This window comes from Vombatus ursinus, unplaced genomic scaffold, assembly GCF_900497805.2.
Source record: "Vombatus ursinus unplaced genomic scaffold, bare-nosed wombat genome assembly UNPS02014810.1, whole genome shotgun sequence".
In the NCBI taxonomy this organism is placed as follows: Eukaryota; Metazoa; Chordata; class Mammalia; order Diprotodontia; family Vombatidae; genus Vombatus; species Vombatus ursinus.
In genome coordinates, this window is record NW_020954588.1 from 1382978 (window position 1) to 1390809 (window position 7832).

Below are 7832 nucleotides of genomic sequence, written 5' to 3' on the forward strand. Positions count from 1 at the left end.
AGAGATAATATAGGAGACTACTCCAAGCTTGGGGGCAATCTGCATAAAGGCATGGGGTGAGGATGTGGGGATAAAATGCCATATAACATCGAGTAGGTCAATTTAGTTATAGAGTGTGTAAAGGGGAATGCTATGAAACTAGTGGGGAAAGATAGTTAGAAAACATTCTAATGCCAAACAGTAAATGGTATTTTATTCTAGGGGTAATGGGGAACTATTGACTGTCTTTGAGCAGGAGAATGACATGATCAGAGCTGTGCTTTAGGAACATGAGCTTGGCAGGTACATGGAGGATGGATTCAAGAAGGAAGAGAAGATGCAGGGGAATGAAACAGAAGGCTAGGTAAGAGGTAATGAGTGCCTGGCCCAGGGTGGTTAATCTATAAGTGGAAAGAAGGAGGGGCAGCTAGGTGGCACAGTGGATAGAGCAGTGGCCCTGAAGTCAGGAGGACCTGAGTTCAAATCTGGCCTCAGACCAAACACTTGACACTTACTAGCTGTGTGACCCTGGGCAAGTCACTCTAACCTCAATTGCCTAAAAAAAAAAAAAGGAAAGAAGGAAACTGATGTGAGGGGGAACAAGAGTAGAGAGAACAGAAAGGACTTGGCAAGGAATTGGATAAGGAAATGGGGGAAGGAACAGAGTGTGGAGACCAGTGTAATTCAGATTTTATGAACCTGGGGGCCTGTAAGAATGGTAGTGCTCCCAAAAGAAATAGGGAAGTTAGGAGGAGGGATGGATTAAAGGGGAAAGACAGTGTTCTTTTGGGGACATATTGACTTTCATATGCCTGTGGGATATCCAGGGGAGACACAACAAGCAGTTGGCAAGAGGTTTGGAGTTCACACGAACAATGATGACTGGATATGTGTGTATGTATGTATGAGTGTATGTATGTATATGTATATGTGTGTATATGTGCATACACAATAGAGAGAAGACAGGGAGAAATGGGGGATAAAGGGAGAGGGGGAGGGCATGAGAGAGAGGGAAAGATGAAAGATGAGAGAGAGAGATAGATAGATAGACAGATATAGATAATAGATAGACAGAGATAATAGGTAGGGGTAGGGAGAGACAGACAGACAAACAGACACACACAGATGAAAGATGAAAGAAAGAGGACATAGGTAGGTAGACAGATATAGGTAATAGACAGACAGAGATGATAGGTGGGGGTGGGGGGAGAGAGAGAGAGAGAGAGAGAGAGAGAGAGAGAGAGAGAGAGAGAGAGTGTTATAAAGTGGGATTATTCAGTAACAAGTTCCCTTATGAAGCACATGCCATGCACCAGGAATTTTGCTAAATCCCAAGAAAACAAAGAAAAGGAGGGGGGGATTTTCCTCACTCTCAAAGTACTCACAGTTTAATGGGGTAGACAATATGCAGACATCTATGTACAAACAGATATATACAGAACAAATTGGATTGAATAAGCAGAGGAAAGGGACTACCTAATTAATGAGGATTAGGAAAGGCTTCTGGCAGAATGTTGGATTTTAGTTGGGGTCTGTAGGAAGCTAGAAAGGACAGGAGACAGAGATGAGGAAGAGAATTGCAGGCATGAGGGATATCCAGTGAATATGCTTGGAGTTTGGAGATAGATTGGGGTGGCATGATTGTAGATGGCTGGGCAATATTCTGGCCTGATTTTAGTATCAGGGCTTAGGATCCCAGGGTCTTGGGATAGGAATTTGAGTTCCAATAGGAAGAACAGTAGAGTCAGAGTAGAGGCACCACAGGTTGGGAATAATTAGAATATAGGATGATACCCTGAGGAGATGACAGAGTCAAATGAAAGTTTGTTAGTTATAGAGGATATCTGGACACCGTTATAGGCAGAGGAGAAGGATACCATGGGTAGATACTGCTAGAAAAAATAATATATTATTGTATAGCAATTTAAAATGAGAGAAACCATGGCAAAATGGATACAGAACTGGACGTGCACACACACACATATACACGTACACATGTGCATGTAGGAGTCAGAGTTAAAAAGTTGGATCAGGTCAGACAACAGGCACTTATTAAGTACCTGCTATTGTACCAGGAACTTTGCTAAATTCCAGGGATACAATGAAAGGGGGAAAAAGTCAAGAAGACCTGGATTCAGTCAGTCAGCCAATTAATAAACATTTGTTAAAAGTACCTAATTTGTGCCAGGCATTATGCTAAGTGTCAGGGATACAAAGAAAGGTTGTATTTTTTGTTTGCAAGGAGTTCCAGTCTAATGGAAGAGAAAACATGCAAACTACCATGCTAAAACAAACAAACAAACAAAGAAATGAGACAAACCCACTAAAAAACCACATACAGAATACATTGGGAGTAATCAACAGAAGGATAGCACTAGAATTAATAGGAATCAGGAAAGGCTTCCTGTGGAAGGTGAAATTTTAGCTGGAACTTGAAGGAAGCCAGAGAATTCAGGAAGTTAAGAAGGGAAAACATTCCTTACATAGGAGCAGTCATTGAAAATGTCTAGAGTTGGGAGATGGAGTGTCTTGCTTGAATAATAAATAGGAGGCCCAAACACAGAGTTTTTGGAATGAGGTATAAGGTGAAAAAAGCACTGAAAATGTGAAGAGGCAGGGTGTGATGGGTTTTGAACACCAGAGAATTAAATATTTTATCTTGGAGATATAAGGAATTGCTGGAATTTATTGAGTGGGGGAGTAACATGATTGGACCTATACTTTTTTTCCTCGCTCCTGAGAAAGGTCACTTTGACAACTGAATGGAGGATGGACTGGAATGGGGAGAGATTTATGGTGTAGAGACTAACCAATAGGCAATTGCAGCTGACTAGGCACAAGGTGATGAGAGCTTGCACACATCTTGGCTACATGACTTTGGGAAAGTCTCTTAATTTCTCAGTATTCTAGGAAACATTCAATACTCTGAGTTTCATAGAATGGACCAACCTACATTGGTAGAAAAAAAAATTTCAAATGAAAGGCTCTTGAAACCAATGAAATTACCCTTCAACCTGTATTTCCAACTTTTTAGACTTCAAAAACATACCTCAGCTTCAGTCTCACCCTGGAACTTCACTCAGTGTCTGAGGTCTCTTCATCTTACAACTTCCTTCCCACCATGTCAGCCCCACTCTCTCATTTCAAGTTCTTCTCAGGGCCTCTATTTTGGAGAGGCCTCAGCTGAGTCAACCTTCATTCCCTTCCTGGCTGTGTTTTTTACTTTCAACACCATGCCTTTTGGTGGAACTACCTATCCTCACAGGCAAAAATTGTCTTTCTTTTGACTTGTATTTGCATCCCTAAGACTTAGCATAAAGCCCGGCTTAATAAATGCTTGTCTCTTTACCCTGAAACCAATGAAATTGCAGGCCTGGCAGATACCCTATCCCTTAGTTACATTTGCTAAGTTTTCAGATATTTATCTCCTTTGATCTTCCTGATAACCCTGCGAAGGTGGTATTATCATTCCTATGTTATGTGTAAAGACCTGGAGGTGAAGAGGGCAAATGATTTGGACAAAGTCAAGTCAATTCAAGCCAAAAAGCCTTGATTTAGGACTGGAAATGTGACCAGCCTTTCATTAAGCACTAGGTTCAAAATTAGGACAAGAGACTAGGGTTTGTGATTCTTATTTTAGGGCTTTTAATATTATGCTACTTATATAATTCTGATCATGGAAAATCCTATATTCAAGGATGCTTTTGTCTTTCTGTTCTACCTGATTGATTCAGGGGTAGATAGTGTCATGTCACTATCACTATCACATGTCACTAGTCAAATAGGAGAGAAAAATCACACAGGCATGGCTTATATATAGTATTGACTAAAGACCCTTAAACCTCTAGCTATAATTCTGGAATTCTATATTTTGATGACTGTGTATAGTCATATATTTTGAAGAAGGAAATGGTAGACCACTCCAGTATCTTTGCCAAGAAAACCCCAAATGGAGTCACGAAGAGTTGGACACAACTGAAATCAACTGAACAGCAATAACAATATTCAAGGATGCTTTTGTCTTTCTGTGCTACCTAATTGATTCAGGGGTAGATAGTGTCATGTCACTAGTCAAATAGGTGAGAAAAATCACACAGGCATGGCTTATGTATAGTATTGTTATATAGTTATGTATTGTTATGTATAGTATTGTGAACTATAGTATACTATACATAACTATAGTATAGTTATGTATAGTATTGATTAAAGACACTTAAACCTTTAGCTATAGTTCTGGAGTTCTGTATTTTGATGACTGTGACTTTAACCCATCCAAAGAGGAAATAACAATAATTCTTACCTATTTGAAAACTTTGATATAATATACATTCTTATTCAGATACCTGTTCCTATAAGTGTATACTTATAGGAGACTAAATAGTTGATTAATCTCTAAATGCACTTTAGGACCTCTGGGAATGGTATTTTAATACTATTTTAACTTTATTCTATTATTTTATTAATAGCATTTAATATTATTTCTTAATTTAAATTAGCTTTATTGTTTGATTATTAATATTGTTATTAATAGCATTCTCTTCAGTGGCATATTAATTATTTAACCAAATGAAATATAGAGGGGCAGCTAGGTGGATAAAGTGCCAAGCCTGGAGTCAGGAAGACTCATCTTCTTGAGTTCATCTGGACTCATACACTTACTAGCTGTGTGATCAGGGTAAGTCACCTAACCCTGTTTGCCTCAGTTTCCTCATCTCTAAAATGAGCTGGGGAAGACAATGGCAAACCACTCTAGTATCTTTGCCAAGAAAACCCCAAATGGGGTCACAAAGAGTCAGACATGACTGAACAACAATAATATATGAAACATCACAAAAACCATGACATTGCTTTAGTAATTAGAAGGGTAAAGTTCATTGTGCTATTTTCCTTGGACTATTTACATATCAAATATAAACTTCCACATCCTGATTTTTTTTTAAATGAAGTGGGTTATGAGTTGGAGGCATGCCATAATCCTGGGGCAAGTCTTCTTATCAAAATATATTTTCGGTTTGGGTACATGCAGAGAGAATGAGATATGTTATTGGTTTTTAAGTTCATCTTCTTTGGAAATTGTTACAAAGTACCTATAATTATTCAGTAGCTCACTGAAATTCTGAATATATCAGGGTATCTACATTTTAATTTTCATAAAAGAAAAGGCTCTTTAGATGAAAAGGGAGTGAGACAGATGACATATTCAAAGACAATCATGGAGAAATCATCAGAAGTCTAGGAACAGAACAAGAAGCGATCAGCAACACAAAATCAGTCAACAGGCATTTTAAAGTGCTTACAATGCAGTAGGCACTGTGCTATGTTCTGGGCATACAAAGAGAATAACAATTCTTGTCTCAAGGAACTCATGTTCTAATGAAGGAGACAACCTATAAACAAATACATATGTTTAAGAAATACACAAAGTTAATTGGAGGTAATCTCCTGCAAAAGGGAAGAGAGAGAAGGAACAAGCATTCACTAAGCACCAACTACATGCCCAGGACTATGCTAGGTGCTTTACAAATATTATTTCCTTTGATCCTCACAATAACTATGTGAAATAGGTCATATTTATTATACTCATTTTATAGTTGAGGAAACAGGCAGCTCAACATTAAATGACTTTTGAGGTCTATTGTTATTGCTGTTATTGTTGTTCAGTTGATTTCAGTTGTGTCCAACTCTTCATGACTCCATTTGGGGTTTTCTTGGCAAAGATACTGGAGTGGTCTACCATTTCCTTCTTCAGCTCATTTTTTATTGATGAAGAAACTGACGGAAACAGAATTATGACTTGCCCAGAGTCACACAGCTAGTAAGTGTTTAATGACAGATTTGAATTCAGGAAGATGAGTCTTCCTGACTCCATGTCTGACACTCTATCCACCACATTACCTAACTGCCATTCTTATGGTTAGAAAGTGTCTGAGGCCAAATTTGAACTCATGCCTTCTTGACTCCATTTCCAATATATTTATCCACTGCACCACTTAGCTGCCTTAGAATATCATGGAGACAGGGTGTGGTCACTTGATTTAAAAAGCTACAGATAAATCAAGAATTATGAGGACAAAGAATAAGTCATTGTGATGAAAATGGAAAACAGTGAAAAAAACAGACTGATTAATTGTAATGATCAATCTTAATTCTAGAGAACAAATGTTAAGTAAACATGTATGTATGTATGTACATATACACACTTATACATATATACACACACATTGTATATACATATATCTATATAGTAGGTATTTGTTTGTATATATTCATATATGCATATATGTGTGTATATATATGTATACATACACACATATACATACACATTGGTTTTCTAAGATAAAGAAATACACACACAGACATGTATATCTATATGTATATCTATATGTGTGTATACACACATACATACATATTTATATTTATAAAATTTCTCTCCTGTCAATACAAAGGAGAAGAACTAGGGATACAAAACAAAGCATATGCTGTTAGATATAGTAATTATGTCAGTTGATTTTGCTTAACTGTTTTTTTGTTGTTTCACAGGAGGATTTAGTGGGGTAGTTTATTGGAAAATAACTGTGTGCTAAAAAAGAAAAAGGCCTCAATAAATCCTGAAAAGATAAAATACATAGAAAATGTATATATTAATATTCTCTTTTATATAAGAAACTCACTTAAATTCAATACTAAACACATACAAAGATAATAATATGTCAAATAATAATACTTGACATGGTACTACAAAGTTTGTAAAGGGCTTCACACAGTTGTCATTGGGGATAGTAGAAATTAAAAATAAGGAAGAGACAGAGAATAGAAGTCACAAAATTGCCCATCCTCAAGGAAATACAATTTTTAATTTCTATGAGTTGTTTAAGAATATATTTACTTTATATTATTTTCAATTTTAGTCTTGAAAATACTCTTAGTTACATTTTGGTTAAAAAAATTGCACATACATTATGCAGATCCTCTCCAAGTAGGATAGTTCTGTGCTTCTGCCATGGGAGCAGGTGGTCGAAGGTTGTTTTGATGAGGTTACAAAGCTCCTCCCCTCTTTCCCCAAGCAGCAGTCTAATGTACGTCAGCAGTAATTGTATGCCTTACACTGCTGTACAGTGAGGGAGAGTGTAAAAGACATATCAAAAAGAGGTATCAAACTGAGACCTAGATGTTCCTTTTCAATGACTGCTCATTTCTATGAGCCATGCATGGGATAAAGGTTACAACTTACACATTCTCACATATTTATTTTGTTGTTTTCATATCCTTCCTATCAACAGACACTGGATTGGGGGTATAGTTGTTATGAAGACTCTTTATTTCTTTTTCTTTTTTTCCTCTTCTTTATTTTTTCACTGGATTATTTGCTAATCAGACTTCAGTGCAGTCAAGATAAAGGAGAGAAAATCTGTTGCCTAAATAGGAGGCTTTTAATGAGGATGTGAGCCCCTGGGAGCTGGATTCTGAAGTAGAACGATGCTGCCTGCTGTTCCTCTTGTCATTTCTTCAGTTGCTTCTTTCCCCTTTTCCAATGGGCCTAGTAAGCAGGAACTATCCAAGGTACTAGCATGCTGGAAGCTGTGCTTTTGAATGCAGACGGTTTGCAGAAACAGAGAAGAAACAGATTACTGCTTATTTCAGAAGGTAGGCTCTTTGTTTCAGAATCCCTGATTAATCAACAGTAGCATCCACAGACTAAGGCAGCTGGAGAGAGAGAAAAGGAGAGGAGAGGGGAATAGGGAGAGGGAGGGAGGAAGGGGAGAGAGAGATGGGGGAGAGAGGGAGAGAGGGAGAGAGGGAGAGAGGGAGAGAGGGAGAGAGAGAGAGAGAGAGAGAGAGAGAGAGAGAGAGAG